Here is a 25257-nt window from a genome sequence, read left to right on the forward strand (position 1 = left end):
TTCTTTCTTAATGCATTTCAATAATCTTCTCCTCCATGCTGATTGGAATAAAATTATTCTCCACATATACAAGTCATTGTTCTTCTGTGCCAAACTACATTCTATTTTCTACCCACATTTCTAACCTCTCTAATATTCTCTCTGCACCCACACTCCTCCAAATTTAGCCTCATCCCCAATTTTACATAAATCAAAAGAAAGAATTATCTACATTTTACAGTCTGGGGCTTACAAAACTTAAATTACCTACCTAAGTTCAACTATGCAGTGAGTGGGTAATATGAAAGCCAACCTATCTGAACCCAGAGCCCATTCGTAATGGTAATCAACTAAATTACTTTCTTAGAGCCACATAATTCTTGATGGCAGAATCAGAATTTGCATTCACACCTTTCTTCTGTTGCTAGTTCTGCTCCACTATGTGTCTTGTGTGTGTGTGTATATACACACGTAGCACTTGCCTTAAATTAGGCTATGTTTGGTGCAAATAACAATGACTAAAAAACTTGATTTTGTTACTACACAATCTGGTACATGTTATAAAGGACCTGATTAAGATGGTGCAACATCTGAGAAGACAATGACCAGCACTCCCTGGAGTTGCCAAGGAAGACACAAAATGTAATGGTGCTGTGAAGGATGAGGAATATTCCTGGGAGAGGGAAAAGAAGGAAGAAGGACTAAGCAATTAATTTTCTAAACCAGAACCTTTTTTTAAATGAATAATTGTAGTAGGACAAAAAGGCTTAAACAAGAACCACCTATGGTAAATCATTCCCTGTAGACAATGGAAACTAAAATTGCAAATAGCCATTTAAAAATCATAACACATTACAAAGGAAGTAAGATTGAAAAAAAATTAAGAAACCTACACTGTAGAGACAGCCAAGTGTATCTACAGCATAGGTAATAGAACTTGGCTGTCAACAGAAAACTATTGAAAAAACAACTGATAAGTATCTGGAAGTACAGTGTTCTAGAATGATCTAGTTCAGTATATTCAGAAAGTTGTATAATCAGAAAATGTCCAATTTTGGTGGAAAACAGTCTAAGTTGGATTGATACTTGAAGACTGCAGAAGTGAAAGTACTTATTAGATGAAGACAAACCCTTTAATTGTAATAAAGTTCACTGGAAAAAAATAACTCAAAGAAAACTAAAGGTATCAAACAGTAGGAACTAGAATTGGGGGTAATATCTATTTATCTTTATTTTACTTCTGAGTTTTGTTATCTGATGTATAGATGTCTTTTGGTTTATGTCCAAATTTTACAATCATTATTTTATTAAAATAAAGTTTCGATTTGTTCTAAGGTCAGTATGACTATTTAGAATCTGCACTAAAATCACTGTATTAGCAAGAACTAAATTATAAATTGAATTCCTGTGCATGTATCATATATGTTATCTGGATGTTTACATACACAACTCACACTACTTTTTCTTAATAAGTACCACCACTTCTATATAATATTTCTCCTGAAAATATAACTGAGTAGGATACTAAACAGGTTGAGGTACATTCTAATTAATTATAGAAAAAAGTTTCTAATTCTTTTCTTTTTCCTGCCTTGTTCTCAGCCTTCAAATAAATCCTGTCATCTTGAAATATAAGAGATTTGTATTCCTGTTGGGCAGTATACTGCCAGCATGGCCAAGATGAATTTCTACCCAGCCTTAATCTTGTCTATCTCTGAAGAAAGGATGCCAAAAGTCCAGAAGCTCCTCTTTACGTAGGCTGACCCCAACCAGCTGGATCCAAAGGCTGCCAGGGTGACAGCCAGCCAACCTCTAACTTCATTATAACCTAATCCTCTAACTTCATTACAATCTAATTTGCATACTAAGTAGCACACCTACCAGCCACCATGACAGGAAGCACAGGATCTTGAAAGAATGAAAAGAGGTGTTGCCTGAGTTCTAGGAAATCTCCATCTATTCCAGGAACAGACCTGAATAGGCTGCCCCTTTGTTGGTCTACCCCTCTCCTCTTGTTTCTTTTACTCTGTATCCATCTATGACCTCTCCACCCACCAACAGGTTGAGAAACCAATTTGAGAACCGGGTTCCTACTTCTCCATTCTGTGGCCAATGACTAAACTTGTGCTGTTGGTTCTCAGAGTTCAGTCCCAGTTTTTGGCTTCCACACACTGAACAGAAACAGATTCCACTCTGAGTGTCTCTCAGACCAGAACATTGTTGGTAATTTCTGTTTAGAAATCCACTAATCCAAACAATCACCATTACCTCTCACCACATTATCACCATATATTCTATGCCTATCCAGAGCACAAGATTGAATGAACAGTGTTTTATTTCCAGTAGCAATAGAAAAACTAAGATGGAAAAACTGAATGGCTAGATTGACTCAAATTCTGTTAATTCCAACAGCTAGATACCTTTAGTCTTCCTTTTTTGAGACACTGTTATATGTCCTGAATATGATCTAACATGAGGCAAGTGACACACATACCCCGCAATATATAGGGAAATAGAACCAGGTACAAAAGACGTGGGTACAGATCCTGATTCTGCATCAAGAACTGTACGGCTATATAAGGAGGTAATTCAGTCATTAAGAATGACTCAGTGGTCAGACAGGTTTAAGTTCATATCAGCTACCTGCTGCCTAGTTGATTTCTCTAAGACAGACTGTAAAATGTACATGATTCTATCTTCCTAATAGGAGAGTATGTAACAGTGATCCACTTTATGCTTTGAACATAACCCTTGATGCTCTGCTACTGCAGCTTATTTTTAAAATGGACAAGTTTCTTTCTCTTCCTCTCTCCTTGCTTCTCCCTAATCTCTCCCCTCCCAAATCTCAAGGGAAACAGGATTACCTTTCTTTCCCATCCTGGGCATGATTTATCTGTCCCTGAGTACACACCCAACATAGGAATGAAGTAATCCAAATTTAGGGATGGTATCAGAAGATCTCAGGAATGTCTCCACCACAAATTAAGAAGTGAATTACAACTCCAGAGAACACATGGAATGTAACCTTTGAATCACCTCTTTTAAAAGCCTCCTATTCCTGCTGATAGGCAGAATCACAGCCTTTGGGACAGAAGTTCTGTGTTCCTCCTTTGCTAGCAAAGCAATAAAACTTCTTTTTCCCATTTTTCACAACCATGTTCTTGTTATTGAATTGGCAGTGGGGACAAGAACTGAGATTTTAGCAACAAGCATTTAGCCTAGTGAAATATAGGTGAAGCATAATTTTGATAAGCAGTAACTAGCCTTCACTAAATATTGCTTATTGCTATTGATAATAAAATGATGAATCAACTAAAATATATTACTAAATTTATATGCTTAATATATCATAATCATATTCCACTGTTTGTGGAATTGTTGTTTTTATTAGGTAACATTTAACCCATGTTAGTCTTGACTTCTCCTTTTACAAAATGGGAATAAGTGTATTTCCCTAACAGGTCTGTTGTATTAGCTGAAAGAATCTGTGAGAACTCTGTTTCATTAGTTCATCTCACACATTAAGCACTGAGTGCCCATTATGTGTTAAACACATGTCAAGCACAAGCTGAGCTCAAGGCAAAGATACAGAGAAGACAGAGGGCTACTTCTTCCCAGGAGTGCACAGTCCAAGGACAGCATACAAACATAAGGAGTTGTACAAATGCAAGTGTCATTACTCTTCATGATTCTTTTTGTTTTTAATTTCTCCAGCCAACTCTTAATTCTTTACTATCTGAATTTTAACAATATTTAAGAATATTACTTATGTCAGGAAAAAATACAAAAAATGAATTATTCAATCAGTAGGGCATAGCATACTATATATCTCTGTATAAATACTACAATAAATATACTAAACCCATATGCATTCATTAAAATAGTAGGCATGGTACAAAATCCTTTTGTAAGTGAATGTTTTTTTTTCCTGAATATCTGCAAATCAAGTATAGGTTTGCTCATGTCAAACACTCCATGCTCATGAGTCTGAGAAAGACAAAGATAATGTTTTCTTGGCCTGCTTTTCTTCCATTCATATACTGTTCTGATGGTCAGCATTAGTATTCCAATGGTAGCTCAACCCATTCTTTTCCCAAGTAAATGCCTGCATGGTATTTAGCACTAAGCTCATGACATCTGGTTTCTAGTCCATGACTATCCTAAAGGATCATTGAGATGGTTCTTGATGGAAACAACTAGAATAGTTCCACCAAAATCAAGAGCTACAAAACATTTTAGAATATACATAGAGTAAAAGCTTGGTCAGGCTTCTAAAGTTTAAGTGTCACTCAGAAAGAAAATAATACATGAGTCAGATGTTCAATACAGTCACTCTGTCACTGAACATGTTGTTAGCCCTGTAATTTTATTTTGTGACTTATTTTTAGAGCAAGATCTACAATGACATTTAAATGATTTTCTATTAATACCTTGCTAGACTAATATATGCTTCTTTTAAAGTTTAATTTTTATATGTCCAGGAAAATACTTTCTCCCAGAGTATTCATCTCTAACTTTATAATAATAAAAATCATATGGTTAAAGTGTTAAAAGTAATCTACTTTTGCAGAGCCTTTAAACAAGATTATATGAAACCTATTTTTTAAAGATTATTGAATATTGTATTTTTCTTACCATATCAATTTTTTCCCTAACTATTCTGTGATATTCATTATATCCCCCACAAGATCACAAAAATAAGAAAACTCCTACATGAAATAAATGCCAGGGCCACCTCCATGCAGTAACAGAACATCACGATTTATAATGGACACACTGGTTTCCTGTGAAGGAAGTCCCCTGGTGAGGGAAGGTCACTCCCACCAGGCCAGGGAGAGTGCTTGCAGGACACTGACTGGGGCTGCTGCAGTTCCAGGGCTGCCAAAGACCTCCCTCAAACACTCATGTAGATGGTTAAATTATTTTCCACAAATGTCCAGAAATAATACTCCTTAACATCTCAGGCAGAAATATTTACTAAGGCCCATATTCCCAGAAGTAGTATAGTGAATGCTTATTAATTTCAAGTAAATTTTCATACAAGGATTGCCCTAAGGAAAAAAAACTCAGTCAGTGCATACAGTGAATTTTAGAACTAGATAAAAATGCCATTTCCCCTACTCAGAGAAGAAAAGGCAGGAGAAAAGATAGACATTTGAACGAGCACCAAATTATTGCTCTCCTGACAGATTCATTCCTGAGTGCAGAAAGTTTCAGTAAAAGTTTCAGACATCTCAACTAAAACAAGCTGAAATTTCATAAGGGAAGTGATACAAATCTTATTACACAAGAAATTTCATTATGATTAAGTATTTGGGAAAAACAAAATGATTCCTAAATCTTGGTAGATGGCCCTCAAAAACAGAGAATCCCTCAGACTAGTCTCTACAATTTAAGATAATAAGTGCTTTCTTCATAATTCTTAATTTTTTAAAGTGGCTCCTGTCAAATATTAGAGTGTTTTATCTGCAAACTATGAAACAGTGACTGAAAGATATTTTCACGTTCATATTACTTGCTCCTTGATACAATTATCAAGTGTACCTTCTTAAACTTTTTCCCACAGAGCTGCCCTTAATGACAGAGGAGAATAAACTCATATCTGGAGTATTCCAGTTACCTGATGCTGTCCAATCTACTTCCCACACCCCTGAATATCTTTATCATATGTAAATTTTACCTTCTATCCCATTAGAAGTGAATATTTTTTCCTGAATATCTGCAAATCAAGTATAGGTTTGCTCATGTCAAACACTCCATGCTCATGAGTCTGAGAAAGACAAAGATAATGTTTTCTTGGCCTGGCTTTTCTTCCATTCATATACTGTTCTGATGGTCAGCATTAGTATTCCAATGGTAGTTCAACCCATTCTTTTCCCAAGTAAATGCCTGCATGGTATTTAGCACTAAGCTCAGTGCCATCTGGCTTCTAGTCCATGACTACCCTAAAGGATCATTGAGATGGTTCTTGATGGAAACAACTAGAATAGTTCATGTTTGTTTTAGTACAAAAGATGTTGCTAATAATTGTTGACCCAGACCCTTCTTCCCTCCTTGACCAGCCTTCTCATGAAGCCTGTTACTGCCCAAATGACTAATGAAAGAAGCTGGGGAGTGAGGAGCCATAAAGAGGAAGGATCTGGGTTTCTTGCTCAAGTCACTTTAAGACCAAGAGAAAAACAGAGCAAGGGGAAGCAAAACACGGGCCCCCAACAACCATGAGAACTTAAGTTCTGTGCTTCAGATAATCCTTAGAGAAGACACCGGACTTACAGCCAGGAAGTGGACAAGGAGCTAAAGTCAATTCAACTTCTTCAGAGGCAAAGAGAACCACAGCTAACATCTGGATTCCATTTAAATTATACTTATAAAGACACTACTCTACATCTGCTGTTGAAAAATAATGCAGGAATTTGAAAAATAATTAATGGAACCCTTAAATGGCCATATCACAAGGGCCAGACTCTATTCTAAGCAATCATACTCAATCCTCACCACCCTGGAAGTAGCTCCTTCCATTTCACACATAAAGAAATAGCAGGGAGAGATTAAATGCGTGCCCAGTGTGATCTAGCCAATAAAGACAAGGCCAGGGATACAAACTGAGGTACCCCGTCTTCGTAGTTGCTGCTCTTGAAACATCTCACTACATGTTAGATTACCTAATGACACAGGAAAGAAATGTTTACAAGGTTGGCCACTTTGTTGGTTTCTGTATACTTTTGAAAGGATCAATCAATAAAAAACAGTAGCATTATTTATAGATTATTACATAGTAATCCTATCCCAATCATGTGTTCTTGCCCAAAGATCAATTACATATAAATTGTGTATACTTTTACATAGCTGTGAAAGTTTATATCTAGTAAACAGAAATCACACAACAGTAGGATAACTATTGATATCGTGTAAATGTTGCTCACAGGAATCTACTCATGCAGTGTTTGAACAGTCACACCAAGGACCTGCTGCTGCAGAGAAGAATCTCCCCAATGAGGTCCACTTTCAGCTTGGATTTGCACAGGACATACAGTAACTCCCTGTTGGAGGAAACATCACACACTTCTTTCCATGGCCAAAGCATGAGCAGCACCCTGACCCCACCAGAAAAAGAGACACATTATATGCTATAGGGAAACAGAACTGCTAAACCATGAAGCCATTATTCTAAAATATTGGTAGGCAACCTGCATTTGGCAGAATATACTAGACATAAATCAAGTGTTAAAAAGAAAAAAAATTGGTAAAACTCTCTACTTAGATACAGAGACTTTAGTTTGAGCAAGTCCTTAAGAACTGGCCCTTGAAAGAAGATAACTATGTAGAGTGCCTCCTCCCACCTGGCCAAATCCAGAACTATCCATCTTCCAATATCATTAGGCTTGTCACTGCCCTGAATGCATCCAATCAACTGTACAACAGTCAATAGCACCCAGTTGGCATCTAAAATGCCATGTGCATTCTCTTTATTACAGTGGACTACTTTTATTGTTCAATGTCAGTGGATTAAAAAAATTATATAAAGGCTTTAAGCTGTTTGATCATGAATTTGCTCTTTCATAATCTATGTTTACTAGAAAGTCCTTTATCGCCTCAACCACAAAACCTCTTGCCACAAGAAGCCTAATCATAACCCAAGCCTAACATAGGATCAACAACTGTACAAGGGTTGGAGGTATATGCTTGTGTATAGTGCTTGTAATTTTATCTTTTAAAAGACTGGCATTTATTAGTCAAGGATACATCTGTAAAAAAAAAAATCCATCTATAATAATGTCACATTCCATTTAAAACACTTTTTAGAACTCTAACTCATTCTTAGTATGATATTACTGGGGGAACCTGAAATATTTACAACTTTGTCTATAACAGGCCACCTATGGGACTAAAGACTTTGACACTCTTAAAGTTTTACTCCAATCACTGATCAGATCCTCAAAAAGTGCCACTCAGAAATACACAAGAAAATAATTAACCTTATGCAAGACATGTTCAGCATCCAACAGAGAAATGGATGAGAAAAACAGACTCTACCCAACCATAGCCCGATTGTAAGGCTATCACCAGGACTCAGGGCGAAACTCAAGGAGCAGGGGCAGCAAGGACAAGTGCCTGTAACTGCCGAGACCAAAGTAACTGCCACTGCACTAACAATCCCCAGTGTGGACACTGGGGCTGCCTTTGCATTTCTATCACCTTAGAGATATAGCAATGTATACGTTAAATAAACAATTATCTAATGCCTAGGAAAAGATGATCAGATTTCTCTGCAAGGGAAACCATGAAAATTAGAGAAGATGAAGAGAGGCAATGATCAAAAGCATCAGGATAAGAAGGCACGATGGAATCTGAGAATGTCAGAGAAAAGAGAAAAAGAGAAAGGAAGGCAGGAGAGGAGCTACCCACACAGCCAGGAGGACTCCACAGCCCCAGTCAAGTCCAGAAGACACTGATCCAATAGGACAGCACTTTGCATCATTTGGACTTTGGCACCACGTCCTGTGCTTCAACCCTGCCTATGACACAGTAACTCAAAGCACAAACTATGGTAATTCTTAGAACCACTGGTATGACTTCACGGTGGTTTTCCTCAAGGATTGGCACTTTTAGACCACACCCTGATGACCCTTATGGTGTTAAAGCAGCCCATCTCTTATAAAATGAAGGTGACAGCAGACATCAAGACATATTATGTGAGTTTATTACTGATCTTCCTTGCTAAAATCATCCCCCACCTGGTAAAAATCCGAAGTCTCTACTAGTGTGTGCCACATCTAAAAAAATAAATAAGTAAATTATTTAAACACAAAAAGAGTTTTAAAATATGAATATGCAAACCCTTACTTAACTTGAAAACTTTTACGTAGAATCTTTTCTGTTTCAATAATTTTCAATAAAATATATACTCCTTTGGGTAAAGAATGTCATAATATGAATTTAATGTTAAAAAAAAATCACTGATATGAAGTTAACAAAGCAGGAAAACAGATCAACACTCAGCTCCTGTGGTACATGTGTGCATACACATATAGAAATATAAACAATAAAGTCATTAATAGTTATCTCAGGGTAGTGAGATTTCATATTATTTCCATTCTTTTTAACAAGTAGAAATCACTTGATAAATAGAAGCATTTTTTATTTCAGTATGCACAATAAAGTAGTATTGAAAAAAATGAGGAAAAAAATAACATGAGAAAATAATATTTGTGGTCAACTCTATGGAGAAGCAGTGAGTTTCCACCATGGCAGGTGGCTTTCTGAGTGAATCATAGTCTTTCCATCCTTTCTACCAAGCCAGGAGACAATGATGTCTTTACAAGTGCTCTGTTGCTTAATATATCAATTTACATTATTAACATAAAGATGACTTTTCCAAAATAAAGCTTTCAACCTCTAGGGTCCTTGCAGGGCAACAGGGAGCATTCGGCAGATTACTTTTACTGTATTGTATTTTATTATACTTAACTCAGATACTTCCCAGCCCTAGTAGTTTTGTTGGTGTTTAAAGTATACCTCCTACAAAATTTACATACTGAAAACACATCTTATATAAAATATATAAGTAAAATGTTCATGTAAGAAATTATATATTGTATTCATATTATATGAATATACCAAGGAAAACACCTCTTAAAGCTACTCAAAACAGTGTAGTTCAATTTAAAAATAATCTTTTATCAGAGGAAGATGGTCCACATCAAGGAAAAGTGTCAACAAATCAACATTTCCATCTAAGAAAGGGCTACACTCAGGTCAACAAACTGTTTTCTAGGGATGCAGAGATGAGCTGGACACAGCTTTCCCTCAAACAGCTTATACACACCAGGGAAACACACACACAGACCTGAGTTCAATGAGACAGCTCAAGTATGGGCCAGAGATGATAAAAGTATGTATGAGGCTCTCAGAGGGCACAGAGAATGGCATGGCTGGTCTCCTTCTCTGGGTGATGTCAGAAAAGTCTCCTACTTTTTTCCTCTATGCAGGTACTACTTCCTACAAAAGAATTATGATAATATCTCTCTTTTTCTAGGCACCCCAAAGCATAGAAGGATGTCAAAGGCATAGTTATACACGTACATCAATATACAGCCTGGGATGAGCCAACAGAGGTAAGAAGCCATTCAATATGTTCATTCACTGTTGAGTGCTTATTAGGTTTTGTGCAAAGTAATGAATAAGAAATGGTGCCCCAGGCTCAATGACCTGGTCCACTAGAGGAGACGGAAATGAATAAATCCTCCAAATACAATTTGGTAAGTGCTGTAATAGGAGTATGTTTGTGGCCATTAAGAATTGAAGAATGACAAATATAACAGCCTGTTCAGCGAAGGTTTAAGAAACATAAAGACAAGTGTGAGCTCTGTAGAACTGGACAGAGGTTGATCATATAACTCTAAGACACCAGTGTTGAACAAGGTCCTTCAGAAGTTGCCTTCACGTATTCCTCAGGATCATCCTGTGCAACATTACTTTTCCCATTTTCTAGGTGAGGTACATGTGTTAGAGAAGTGACTTGCCCAAAGCCAAACTAATAACAACTGGTGCAGTAAGGTTTTGAAAGCAGTTCAAAGGTCTCTTTATTACATGGTATATGGTATGGTTGGAATATAAGGTGTTCCCCAAAATTCAGGAGATAATGAAGCAATGTTCAGAGGTAAAATGATTAGATTATGAGAGTTACGACCTGATCAGTGGATTAATCCACTTGATATTTTAGTAATTTGAAAGGATTACTGTACTTTGGAAATAAGGACTTTGCGGTCTCTGAACTTACCAGATTTATATTTTATACAGAATTATTTGTGGTGGTGTATAATTAAACCCATAGAGTCCACAAGTCCTTTCTTCAATTGGTCTTATATCATCAATGAATGCATTTCCTTGCCCTGTTTTATGTAAACATGGTTTGTTGAAGCCATCTACCTTATAGGAGAAACTCAGTAATAACTGTGTCACCCACATACACATAAAATCAAACAACTGGCAATAAGATAAGTGATGCTATATTTAGTAAAAAATTACTAGACTATAAACTTAAATCGGACAACCAAGGAAATATGCTATAAAAAACTGGCAAACACGACAAGGGAAGGATAATTCATGATGGCTGGGCAGCTCCTGCATTGAGGCACGCTCCCTGATAATTTACCTATGTATTATGCAGCACTAGGCAAATCATTTACCAGGACCTACTAGTTAAGATAATTGATCTGTGGTTCCTGAATTATAAACCAAGATACCCTGGGACACTATAGCAATCTCACAGGGACACTGAATGGAATTTTATATTTTCAAAGAACCTGCAGTAACATTCAACCTCTGTCAAATCCTGCACTATCATCTGGAACTAGTACATAGCTCTACGTTCCTTTCAAGGACAGATCTTGGTGAAGCTGGACATTCAGTCACTACTGCAATTAACAAAAAAAATATAGCACAACAATCAATATGGAACAGAAAATAGGGGTGTGATGCTGTGTTATCTTGTTCCAAAGTACATAGTGCCCAGCAAGCACACACATCCATTAGTAAGTAATTGTACATTTGAGAAGGAAATACAAATGAAAATATTTTTGTCTTCAACTTATGTATATATTTTTTCAAACAACTGCCATGTTGTTAGGACACAAATATTTATTAGGTTGTTTAGAACTAACTACTTAAAAACAAAATCATTTGCTGTTCTGGTGGTGGTTTTAGCCTAGGTGTGAAATGAAAAAAAAAAATTCACAGAGATACTAAATATGCTATAAACCAAGAAAATCTGAGAACTTCTGCTACAGGCTAACTCTCCAAGCCCAAAGACAGGAGGCTAGACCAAGGGCCTCTAAAGGTTTTGTCTGATCTTCTGCACTGTTTCTAAAGAGATTTTAAAGGCCATCGGTGATTGAATGTACAATATCATTTTACATCATCAGCGTAATGTAATCATTACCATACATTTTTCCCCCTCTCTTACCATTGACTGTGCTCCTCTTCTATCCTGTGTCATTTGTCTAAATATTATGATTGCCTTTGTAAGCAATTTTAGAATGTTTACTTCACTTTAGAAAGAATAACATCTATTCTGGGGAACATCTCCTTTCCTATTCTTTCACTATTACCATACACAAAAGAATTGCTAGATAATCTTATAGGGAGGTTTGGATGAATTTTACTTATAGTATACATTAAATCTGTAATAGATCGTTATAGTATTCTCTTGTATTCTACACACTTTAGAATAACATGAGGTCTTACATGTTTAAATCTTCACAAAACATTTATGAAATTTTGCCAAATTATACCTACCATGAGGCTATAAATCATTTTTTGATGCCAGAGATTGAATCCAGGGGTACTTAACCACTAAGCCATATCCCCAGCCCTGTTTTGTTTTCTATTTTGAAATAGGGTCTCACTGAGTTGCTTAAGGCCTCACTAAATTGCTGAGGCTGATTTTGAACTTGTGATCCTCCTGCCTCATCCTCACAAGCCCCTGGGATTACAAGCAAGAGCCACTGTACCCAGGTGAGGCTATAAATATTAAATCTCATCTATGCATCAGAGAGCAATCACAAAAGTGGGCCAGTAGGATGGCAATAAAATTAAAGAATTTTTAAAAACACTTTACTAATATATTTGTGGAATCTCCCATAATAGAACAACTTGCTTGTGCATATCCATATCCATGCCTGCCACACCAAATAGAGAACTTAATAATTCCCCAGCCATGGATAACTAACGTTACTCTACTAAGGAATAAATCCCAATCACTAACACAGCTGGAGTGTTAAAGCAGACTTTGGTTAAACTGCAAAGGCAGAACTGAAATAAAATCACCTGTCAGCTTGAAATAGTTTTAACCGTCCAGCTCAGGCTTGAGGTAAATCTCGCTCCTTCTCAACAGAGTCAGGTAATACACAATAAGAAAAGAAAAATCAAAATCAAGGCATGGAAATATGCTATTGAGAAACAGGTATCGGAATATTTCTTTAAGATATCTGAGAAGTTGGTTGGTAAGAAAAAAAAAAGCACTTTTAATGTTTCAGAAGAAAATCAGCACATGCATAAAGGATTAAGGTGGCAGGAAATGTCTGCAGATGTGAAAAGTTGGAGCAAAGTGGACCAAATAATTTTGAAGTAACTAATAAAAAACAAAAGCTATGAAAAAATGAATACCAGATTTGCCAGGGGTGTGTTACTCTTAAAAACTCCCTAGTCACTATCCTCATGTGACATCCGAAGACAGAATACAGGGTAAGGATAAGGGCTTTGTGGGCAGAGACATGCATGACCTCTAGATCTATCACTTATGATCTGCAGGATGCCGAGCAAATGGTAAAATCTCTCCAATGTCAGAAGGAAATAACACCAGTATCTCAGGATGGTGTGAAAACTAGTAAGGGTATGCAACTAAAATGCTTGGTATAGGAACTGAGTACACATCTTTATCACCGTCTCATGACCTCACCTAAAAACTGACAAAACAGATTACTCTCTTTTACATCTGTTGAAGAACTCCATCTGCCTATTAGAAATTCCTACCTTAACATTCCCCAGCCATCTCAAACCAAGCACAGCTAAAACCCAGCTCATGTTCTGGAGAGTCAATGTCTCCATTGGTGCAAATAAATGAATTTCCCTCATCTCCCCCTTTATGACCTTGACATCATACTTGACCTCTTGCTTTCTTAGTTATACCCAATCCAAGTCTCTGCCACCTGCTTCATGTTACACTTTCGCTTTCCATTCCCATCCCCTAGTCATCCTGAAGCTGGGCATAGGTATAAGAAATACATCCCTAGTCCAAAATCTAAAATGTTCCAAAACTCAAAACTTTGAGAGAATATTTCTATTTTGCATTTTTGGATTCGGTTATGTTCAACTAACTGGCACAGTCTCTGCAAATATTGCAAAATCAAAAACAAATACACAGGTGGGACAGTGGCACGAGCCTATAATCCCAGCAGCTCGGGAGACTAAGGTGGGAGGATTGCAAGTTCAAAGCCAGCCTCAGCAAGTTTGTGAGACTCTGTCTCAAAAAATATAAAAAATGGCTAGGGATGAGGCTTAGTGGTTAAGCACACCTGGGTCCAATCCCCAGTACCAAAACAAATAAACAAAAGAAAACTTCAAAACCTAAAGTACTTCTGGTCTCAAGCATTTCTGATAAGGAACACTCAATCTATATTCTTATACTTCCCCTCTTGGTCTCTCTTCTTGGCTTCTTCCCAGATAACCTATCTTACTCAGAACCTGTTCAGTACCTTTCTATCCTCCATCACTATCCTTCTAATCCAAAACCAGTTCAATAGGAGTTCCACTCAGGATCACTGAGTGGACACTGACCAAATGTTCCCTTTGCACAAATCAAAAAAGGTACCTTCCTTTCTTCCTCAAGAGATTTTTTTTTTCAATTTGCTAGAAAACTAAGGTCATGTACTCAATTTATTAAGGGGTACCATGTTACTGATGGATATGAGCTATTATGCTAAGTAAATACATATGTATGATATTATGGATGCTGGCCAGCAGCTATGGTACCAAACATGAACAATCATACAAAGACCTTAATTAAGGGGTCTGCCTGGTATATTCAAGGAACATCAAGGAGCAAGAGTGGCTGGAGTAGACAGACTACCTACCTGAAAAGTGTAGGAAAACTACACAAGTCTATGACAGGAATGAGACCCCGGAAATATAGTAGCTTTGATGTTGTACAAAGTGATATGTTACCCTAACCTGGAATTTCACCTCCTTTCTGCTTGCCTTATGTCAACCTTCACTTCACAGACCACTTTCTCAAGGAAGCTTACCTATTCTAAATCATGGTCATTGTTAAATTCTCTAAATTCCTGTTTGCACATGACTGACATATACTTCTAAATATGTGTATGTATTTGTACCATCTAGATAGGTGGCCTGAGTTTATGTCTAGAAATCACTCTAGAGCAATAATGCTTCCCCAATCCCAACAAAGCACTCTATAGTTAATAGTCCCATAGTAGCTCTTCATTGAGGCTGTGGCTAAAGGCCACCAACATTAAAAAGAATTCCAGAACAATTTTTATAAATGAAACTTTATATTGACACCCAGATTATAATCCATTGAGCCAATACACTCACCACAATGATATAGAAAATACTTTAAAAGGCATATTTATAAATCATATGGATTTTTCAGTTGATTCAATTTTATTGATTTTTATAAAATAATTTAGTCATTCATATTTTATTTCAGATAACTTAGTTTTACTGCAACATTTGCTTTCTAAGATACAAAATCTTTAATCTTTCTAATAAAATGCAGCCATTAATAGGAAAAATAAAGCTTTGAAAGCTACATGTAATAATCAAAAAACAAATTCAAAGCAAGCCAGGACTACCCACGTAAACACCAGATAAAAGGTGGCATTTGTAGAGTTGTTCTACACATACATGAAGAGTCTATTAAATAAGCTCAGAAGACAAGGATGCCCCAGAATACTGATATTACCAAAGGACTGTTCTTAGATCATAAAAAAGATCTCCTATACTGGAAGTTGCTTATCAGTTTCTTAGCAGCAAGGATGAAATTCCTATTACTAGTGATCTATCAATGATCAACCAAAAAGACTGGAAAGGAGACCTTCCAAGAAGCCCCTGCTCATCCAAGCCCCTTCCAAAAAGGCAGAATTAAATCAGGGTTTCTTAATCACGTCACAGTTTCCTGGGGCCTACTTTCAATGCTGGAAATGACCATCAGAGGATACATGTCAAAGTGAGCTCCATGACTGAGAAGCCTTGTCTGAAACCACAGAATCATGTCTAAATTCTAGCACCTGGCTCAGGACCTTAATGATCTCTTTTTAAAAAATGATTCCCAAAATAAAAGAAGGAAAGGACGGGGGAAGGAGGAAAAAAGACCCAATTGTATGGCATGGTGCCTGCTGACCATGGAGCTGCTCAGAGGCACTTCTCACAAAACTCCTGAAAGCCTTGACGACCATTCCAGTAGGAATTACTGCAATCAGAACATAAAACTGCTATTTAAATTACAAGCTCCTACATGATGCTATTTTTTAAGCTGATTTATTTCTTAAATGGTATATAAACCACAAAATATAAAAATTGTATATATTATGGGTAATATGATGTTTTGATACATATACATATTATATGTTTTTCAATTTTTTATATATAATAGCAGAATGCATTACAATTCTTATTACATATATAGAGCACAATTTTTCATATCTCTGGTTGTATACAAAGTATATTCACACCAATTCGTGTCTTCATACATGTACTTTGGATAATAATATCTATCACATTCCACATCATTTCTAACCTCATGCCCCCTCCCTTCCCTTCCTACTGCTCTGCCCTATCTAGAGTTCATCTATTCCTCCCATGTTGCCCCTCCCTACCCCACTATGAATCAGCCTCCTTATACAGGAGAAAACATTCAGCATTTGTTTTTTTTTTTTTGGGTGGATTTGCCAAATTCACTTAGCATTATCTTCTCTAACTCCATCCATTTACCTGCAAATGCCATGATTTTATTCTCTTTTATTGCTGAGTAATATTCCATTGCATTTATATGCCACTTTTTTAATCCATTCATCTACTGAAGGGCATCTACAAAGGTGCCTAAAACATATATTGGAGAAAAGGTAGCCTCTTCAACAAATGGTGCTGGGAAAACTGGAAATCCATATGCAACAAAATGAAATTAAACCCTTCCTCTCACCACGCAAAAAACTTAACTCAAAATGGATCAAGGACCTAGGAATAAAACCAGATTCCCTGCATCTAATAGAAGAAAAAGTGGGCCCTAATCTCCATAATGTGGGATTAGGCCCCAACTTTCTTAATAAGACTCCTTTGGCACAAGAATTAAAAATCAATAGATGGGATAGACTCAAACTAAAAAGTTTCTTCGCAGCAAAAGAAACAATCTGTGAGGTGAATAGAGAGCCTACATCTTGGGAGCAAATCTTTATCCCTCACACATCAGATAGAGCACTAATTTCTAGGTTATAAATGAACTCAAAAAGCTAAGCACCAAAAAAATAAATAAATAAATAACCCAATCAATATAAATGGGCCAACGACCTGAACAGACACTTCTCAGAAGATGATATACAATCATGATGCTATATTAACAAAACACATAAGATATGCATTTTGAGTTTATTTGCTACAAAATCTGAATTCTATCAAAGCCTACACTCAGTCAGAGGCCCTAATTCCTACATAAATTGTGAAGGGGGATCATTAAAGGATTCTATCATTGCCCGATCATTGGATTCTATCATTGCAATTCCATCATTGCCCTCTACCCCTCTACTTCAGGGCAGGCTGACCAAGCTATTAAAAAACTAAATGATACTTATTTTCTGACATTGCTATTTAAATCAAATCCTATCTGAAATACCCAAGTTCACGCCTAACAATTGTAATCATCATAAACTTTGCAATTTCCTAATTAAATTCCTAAGTGATTTTGCTTCAGTTAAAATAATTTATTCTATTGATTCCAGGGATAGAGAAAGCACTGTTAATTTTTATATCAATATTAACCTTCAATATTCTTAAAGATTATTATTATGTGATTTTCTCCTTACCTAAAAATACTTTCCTTTTATAGCTGAAACAATCTGTTTGCCATTTCCTGGCACTTCAATTAGCAAATAAAAGGCCACATTGCCATCAACATGCCATCACTACACATCCAACTTTAGGCTATACCATTTAACCAAAGGAATGGGGTAAAAACATCAATGTGGTTCTCATGGAGTTAGAAAATACTGGGAACACCTTTGGAATTCAGGCTTCAAATGTATTTCATAAATGGAAAAGTTATCATTATCATCCCAGCCAAACAGAATCCCACAGTAGATCTACTATCTCAAGAACCTTCACCCATACCAATCTCTCCAGGGCAGAAGGATAGCAAATCTAAATCAGTTTCCCTGTTCTAGCATAATGCAAGACAGAATACCTCCCCTCAATGCAGCAAGTGCCAAGATAATTTAGAAATCACATTTACAAATACTTAGCATATGCAGGGTGTGGTGGCACACACTTGTAATCACAGCAGCTCAAGAGGCTAAGGCAGCAAGATCAAAGGTTCAAAGCCATCCCCAGCAATTTATCAAAGCAATACGCAACCTAGTAAGACCCTGTCTCAAAATTTTAAAAAGGTTGGGGATATGGCTCAGGGGTTATGCACCCTTGGGATCAATCCCTGGTATCCCCACTCCAAAAAAATACTCAGCATTTGCTGAAAGCTTATCATGTGCTTTACATGGATTACCTAAGCAGATATTAACAAATATTATTTTATCCATTTTTCAGAAAAGGGTACTAAAGCTTAACAAACTAAGTAAGTAACCCAAGATTATCTGGCTTTTAAGACCGATGCTGAGATTTGAAATTTGCAATCTGATTCCATTTGCAATTTTTTTTCTGATGCTGCTTTAAAACAGATTAACAAGCTATGAAGTTCTAACTTTTAACCCCTCAGCACTCTATCACTTAACTCTTCTTGAACGCATCACATAATGCTTCCAATCTCTGCCCTTAAAAATACTCAGAGGGCCATGTTACCTATTAGGTACCATGGACAAAATGCCTAGGGCCAATGAGCTATTTAGGGGCCTATGAAAAATATCAAAGGCCTAGAACTTTTTAAAATATACTATTTCAAAATCATAAAAACAATATATAGTTAAAAATTTTTCTTCAGATGTCACAAATGTCAAAGCTGAAAGAAATTTACTATTAAGGTTTAATTATATTTGAAAATAATTTCTAAGTTAGACTTCTTAATCTGAAAGAATCCCTAATTATTTCCAATAATTGTAAATAATTATAGCCAACAGTTAATCAATCAATGTGTTACAATAGCCAAATAACTTCAAAATCAAAATTATGTGTAAAATCCTGCATGCTTTCGTAACAGAATAATATTCAATGTAAAACATGGGTGGAGCTTCAAGTATCTTATATGATTTGGGGCTGAGCCTCCAAATGCAGAAGGGCCACATTGCTAAAACTGCCGCAGACCCTCCTATCTCCATGACAACTTTTTAACATCCTGTTACTTGAGCTAAGAAAGAGAATAAGCACAAAGCACCTGGGAAGAAGCAAAATATATGTCAAAAAATGCCTGTGTCCCATGCCATTTGAGTCATAATTATGTGCCATGAAATTTTACCCGAGGGAAAAAAGAGCACATACAAAGATTTAGCCTCAAGGATGCCTAGCAATCATGCATGTAATAGCAAAAAGCTGGAAATAATCTAAGTTGTCTAGCATTGGATGATTGTTGAAGCCACAATGGAATTCTAAACAGTCATTTCAAGGGTATTGATCAAATAGTGATAAGAGTGGCTTGCCAAAAAATAGGAATATATTCCCCTTTTTGCAAAATAATAATAATTCGCACATATAACAGTTTAAAGGGGTGTGAATTACACTAAATCAACTGATAAGAGCAGATTACCAAATGATATATATCTTTGGTCCTTGATAATGTAAAGTTGAAAATAGTATGTGTGTATGTATACACACACACACACACACACACACACACACTGTTTTGGAAGGGGAACTTAGAAGGATGCTGTAGTAGCTAGATATTACCTATTAATAGCAGACTTATCCCAATCCTTTCATGTTCTTTCACAGTGTCTAGAAGGCTGAAAACTCTTTTTTGCCAGATTATTCATCTCAGTGAAAGCCACTCAGCTGAAAGACGACAGGAGAAAAGGAGTCATATCCCTCCCTTACCCCCAGCAGTGGCCAGTAAAAGTGGGGACAGATGTTGGGCCAAAGCTTGCATAGATTCTGGGTAGAGCTCCTGGCAACCCTCACTTTAAGGCTGGGGGTGGCTGAGATCATAGGTGACAGCTTCCTGTGATCCCAGCACTTCTTGATATCCTAAAAGTAGTACCAGTTATTATCAATCTTCTCCCCACCCAATTCCCAGTATTACACCTCTTCCTGCTAAGTACTACTGGCAATTTCTCTTTTCCAGTATCAGCTATAAAAGGAAACAATGATGATCTTGATCTCCAGAGGGTAAGATTGTAAATGACCATTTTATTCTTACTTTCATATTCTGACTTTTAAAATAAATATGCATTGCATTTGTAACATGGAAGGAGGTTCTAGGGGTTTTCCTTGCATAAATTTTAGTTCACCATTTTATTCCCTCTCTAAACCTTTGATAAATCATGTTTGTTTTTCTTATAGTTTTAGCATACTTGATTACTATACCTTCTTACCATGTTAAAAGAACAAAGATATAAATCAAAATATAAAAATAGGAGTGAGTTGTGATAGCTGATAAGAAAGGAATAAACAAAAAGAAGTTTTTAAAGAAAAAATTTATAACCACTACATCCCCCAAGGCTCCCCAAAATATGAAGTATTTAGTATAGGGAAGTATTTAGTATAGGGAAGTACTTTCCTACCTACCTCAACAAAAGGAAGAATACTTGCTTGGCATTAATACAACTGGTATTTATATAAATTACTTCAGTCATTTGTGATCAGCTTCACATTTCAAATCAGTTATGGATTATTTGAAGAATAAAACTAAGAAGGGGTAAGAATCAATTAAGGTCACATTTAGAAACCCACAATAATTATGGTCACCCTTAATGATAACATTTATTGAGCAATTATGTGCAGGTACTACATAAACATATTACATGATTCCTTCATTGAGTCTTTATAACAACTCCGTGATGACAGCATGATTACCCTCATTGTACATACAAGGAAATGAACTTGAAGAGATGTAGTGACATGTGCAGCATCACATAATTGTCAAGTGGTGTCAGTGGAATGTCTATCTAGACCTATCTAATCCCAAAGCCATACTAATATCCAATCCAAACTTTTCCATACACAGATAAGAACAGAGACATAAATAAATATCTTCCCGGGTCATCAGTTAGTAAAGCACTTATAGGAACATACATCATAAAACCCCTCTCCCAGATGCTGGGGAAGGCAACCACATGCTGTTCATTCCAAGAAGGAAGCTTTTGGACCACACTTCAGAACTAAGTGATCCAATCTACATAAAATATGATATGGTATTTGTTTTCTCTTAGCTTCATTTTTAAAAACCCTGTATTAGCACTGCTGTAGTGACAGCTGACAGCAGAAGAAAAGTCATAATTAAAATAATTGAAGGTCACATAATGACCTTAATTTCAAAGGAAAAAAATCAAATTTTTTCAATATGTTGTGTTTAACATAAATTTTAAAATTCACAATAACAAAGGTATTCATCTTAATTTTGAAACTAAACTTTCAGGTCTTAAAGGGTAGGCCATATGAAATTTACTTAGGCAGAGTTTGACTATTCTACACAATCAGGCAAGTAAAACATTACTCAATTGTTTATTGTCCTTTAAAAAAAAAAAGCAGGTTCCAGATTCCTTTCTCTTTCCACCTTTTACAACACAGTAGTACCATACAAAAATGTAATTTATCACAATCAGTTAAGGTTAGAAGTTTTTAACAGTTTTTTTCCCTTTTATAAAAATAATGTGAGCTAAGCTTATAAAATTTGTAAAGTACAAAGAAGCATAAATTATAAAAGTTACCTGCAATCTTATTAACATTAGCATACAGACCAATATCCTCTGTTTTCTTATGATACACATATAAAAAAAACCATAAGCTTAACTAACCAAGCAACTTGCAGACAAAGAAATAATGAGTTGAACACTGGGAAAAAAAATCAAAATGACAGTGCATTGCCCAGGTAGAAATGTCTAGTTGAATAAAAATATTGTATCTCCCATGAGGACACAATGGGAAAAACAAATTCAAATTCTGAATGTATTACAACAGGTTGTTTATCCTATACTAAAAAATGTAAAATCATTTTAAATCCTCAAAATGATTAAGATAAATAAAATGTAAATCAAGTCATTTAAAGGTACATTTGCTTTCTTCATTATCTATTTAAAAGAAAATGTGCCATTAGAACAATAGTTCACCATGATAGCTGCTATAGCAAGAAAAAAAAAAGGAGACAGTATTATCAACCATTTGAGGATCAGTTGTTGACAGACTGGCCAAGTGAAAATGAAACAGGTTCTGTTATAAATAGTTAACGAATTTTAGCAGTACAGTATCAAGCAGAATATTAAATAAAACCTCATACCAACATAGACTATTGAACAGGTCCTATAGAATCCTCTGTCCTTCAATGAAAGTATATAGAAACAAATATGATAAACTTACTGCAAACAGCGCTGGCTTAGAAAAAAGTTAGGGGATGTTCGTAAAAGGATTTAAGTGTCATAGTATAGTAGTAAGATGAAGCAGCCTGGCAGGGGCTAAACAACTTAAAAGAGTAAAAGAAGGTATTTTTTTCTTGTTTTCCTCTAAAAAATAAAAGTTTTGAGAAATTTGTACAACATACGGAAAACATATCTAAAAGTATCATTTTATGAAAAGCAAATATTTCAAAAAAATATTTTTTGACACAGAAATAATTTCAAAGACAGACTAATGTTTTCAAAAGAGAATCCATCCATTTAAAAATACTAAAACCTAAGTTTTTTTTTGGTTTTGTAATTTTTGGTAAGCAACCTCAAATAACCTCGGGTCCTAAAAATGCATAAGAAAATACCACCTAGAGCAAATAGTGACTAATAGTTTATATTTGTATCACTAAATTTCCTTTTCCCAACAACACTGTACAGGGAACTTAAGAGTTTAGCCCTGGTTTTTGAAAAGATCTTAGAAAATAAAATCCAGAGTTTTTAAAAGCATGTGTTGGGAGTGGACAGGGCCTCAGACACAAAAGAGAAAAGAACAGAGAAATGCTCTCACCTGGAGGTCCAGTTTCCCAATGGATCTTGGTGGCTCCTCCAACTTCTGTTCCTCTCTCTGATCTCTCACTTCACTAATATTAAGCATCACAGAACTTAGATATACTTTTCTCTTCTTGTGTTGTTAAAGTTTTTTTTCTTCCCCAAAATTTCACTAGTTCATCCAGGATAGGGACTGTATGCCTGTGTCCACCTCTAAACTGATACCATAGGGTCTTCCTGCCCCCAACCAGGTGCATTACTAGGCAATTGCAAACTTGGCTGACCCTGTAAGAACAATCTCTGGAGCCAAACCCTTTGGGAAAAGAAAGTCTCAACCAGTATCTGGCTGAACTGAAAAAAATCAGTCAGATTTTTTTTCTATAGCCATACTTTCCATAACATCAAAACCACTTGGAAAAGTGGTGGTATGCTTAGGGGCAAGCAAGCCTACTTTCCTATTTTTTATTTCCCTCCAGGGCTCAAAAGAAGGCAGTGATCTTATGTTCATACTACCACCTCTAGGTAACCTATCAAATTTTCTTTTCATGTTGATTTTTTAAACTATAAATAGATTACATTCCATCAAGAATACAAACATACCCATTTTCCTTGTTGAGTCCAAACTGTGCATATCAATCCATATATATTTTTAACATTTTAAAGTTTTAATCATGTTTTAAAAGGTTTTGGCATCTGATTGCACAGACCAAAAGAAAAAGAAACATTTTAAATGAATGTCACAAGTTAATGTTCCCCAGAGAAATGTCAGAAGGTCACAGATATAAAATGCTGATAGGGAAGATGAAGTCAGCTTGAGTGTAAATGATGGCACTCAGATTTCATTGTGTGAAGGGTGTAGACAAAGCCAAGATTACAAAACTGAAATTACACCACTAATCACTCACGGAAACAGCAATGAAATTTTAAATACTCTAAATTATAATCAAATAACCAGAGAAATATTTTTCTACCCTACAGCAAGAATTTAATTCATGAGGTAAATGGAAGGAAATGCATTTGACCTTAAAACTATTTATAAGTTTCCAAAAATAGATCCCAAAGGTGATCAGGGCTTTTATCAATGATAAATATGAGTGCATAAAAGGATCTCTCTCTTTTTTTCAAAACAATGATGTATGAAATCTCTAGCTTCATGCTAACAATATGGTTCTTCTCCAACCTATGATTAAAAACATTCAACTTGTCAGAATAAGGAAACGATAACAAAAATTTTAATCATCACAATTACATTTCTTCATTTTTAAATTTTTTTTAATTATCAGTGGACCTTTATTTTTATTTATTTATATGTGGTGCTGAAAATTGAACCCAGTGCCTCACACATGCTAAGCTCTACCACTGAGCCACAACCCCAGCCCATATTTCCTCATTTTTAAGACCTTGGATTGTTTCACATAATAAGTACAATCTCTAATTACTTATACACATGCACACAGAGATGAGAGATGATTAGATGGATACAAATCGCTAACTGGTAGTAAAATCCTAATAAAAGATGAACTCCATTATGCCAGCAGAGCCAGACAGAAGTGCACGCACAGGAAGATTTAATGAGCAATATGACACAAGAGCCTCAATTTTATCTTGCAACAGTGATGTGCAATAAACATTCCTGGGCCCTGCCCCTGGAGCTCAAAACCTGGTTGCTCCTGTCCCTCCTGTGGCAATGCACTTGGAGTCACATGAGCTGGCACCAGGTTAAAAGGCAAATTATTTGAGTCCTGATACTATCACCCACCAAAGGACATCAAATAATATCTCTCACATAAACTTATGGTGAGAGTGAGTGGGCTAATGAGCATGAAGGCACTCTGTAACCTGTCTTGCATGACACAAATGGGAAATGTCCCTGTTCTAACAGAGAGGTCTGTGTCTCCTCCAGCTGCCCTCGCTCTGGGTGTCAATGTTTGGGAAGCACTGAGGTTTTCACATATAATTACCAAGTACAAACTCTATAATTAAAGTTATTTCAACCAACATTTGAGTGCTTACTTAGCAGACATGGATATATGCCCAGCACTGTGCTAGACACTGTGAGAGACAGAAAAGAAAAACAGGATTTGGTTCTTTGCTCCAGAAGTAAAAACTCTCACTAGGGAAACAAGACCAGCACATGTGAAATAGCAACAAGGCACAGAGGCCAGCATGGCCCCAAAGGCTGCATCTGTAGGTGGAACTCACCTCAAAAGCTAAATGGAAGGCAGCGTTTTTAATTTTAATGGATAATAAGCTTGTGATAGGCATTGTAGCAGGGCCTCACCAAGGATATGAAATGAAACTGACCTGTGGACCTTAGTGATGAGGGACTATCTCCAACGAAGTAGCAAAAAGAAGCAAAAACTCTTCAGACTATGGGGGATCCAAGTACCAAGAAAAGATTTTCAAACTTAATCCAACAGGCCTAACATGGTCACTAAACAGATCCAAAATCTAGAAA

General features: G+C 36.1%; 1 protein-coding gene across 5 annotated transcripts in view; it reads right to left on the reverse strand.

Moving 5' to 3' along the window:
- The window catches only part of Vav3 (vav guanine nucleotide exchange factor 3), a 348664-nt gene that overhangs the window by 277751 nt on the left and 45656 nt on the right, over nt 1-25257 (reverse strand). The gene's annotated exons all lie outside the window — the stretch shown is intronic.

Source organism: Marmota marmota, unplaced genomic scaffold, assembly GCF_001458135.2.
Source record: "Marmota marmota marmota unplaced genomic scaffold, marMar, whole genome shotgun sequence".
Lineage (NCBI taxonomy): Eukaryota > Metazoa > Chordata > Mammalia > Rodentia > Sciuridae > Marmota > Marmota marmota.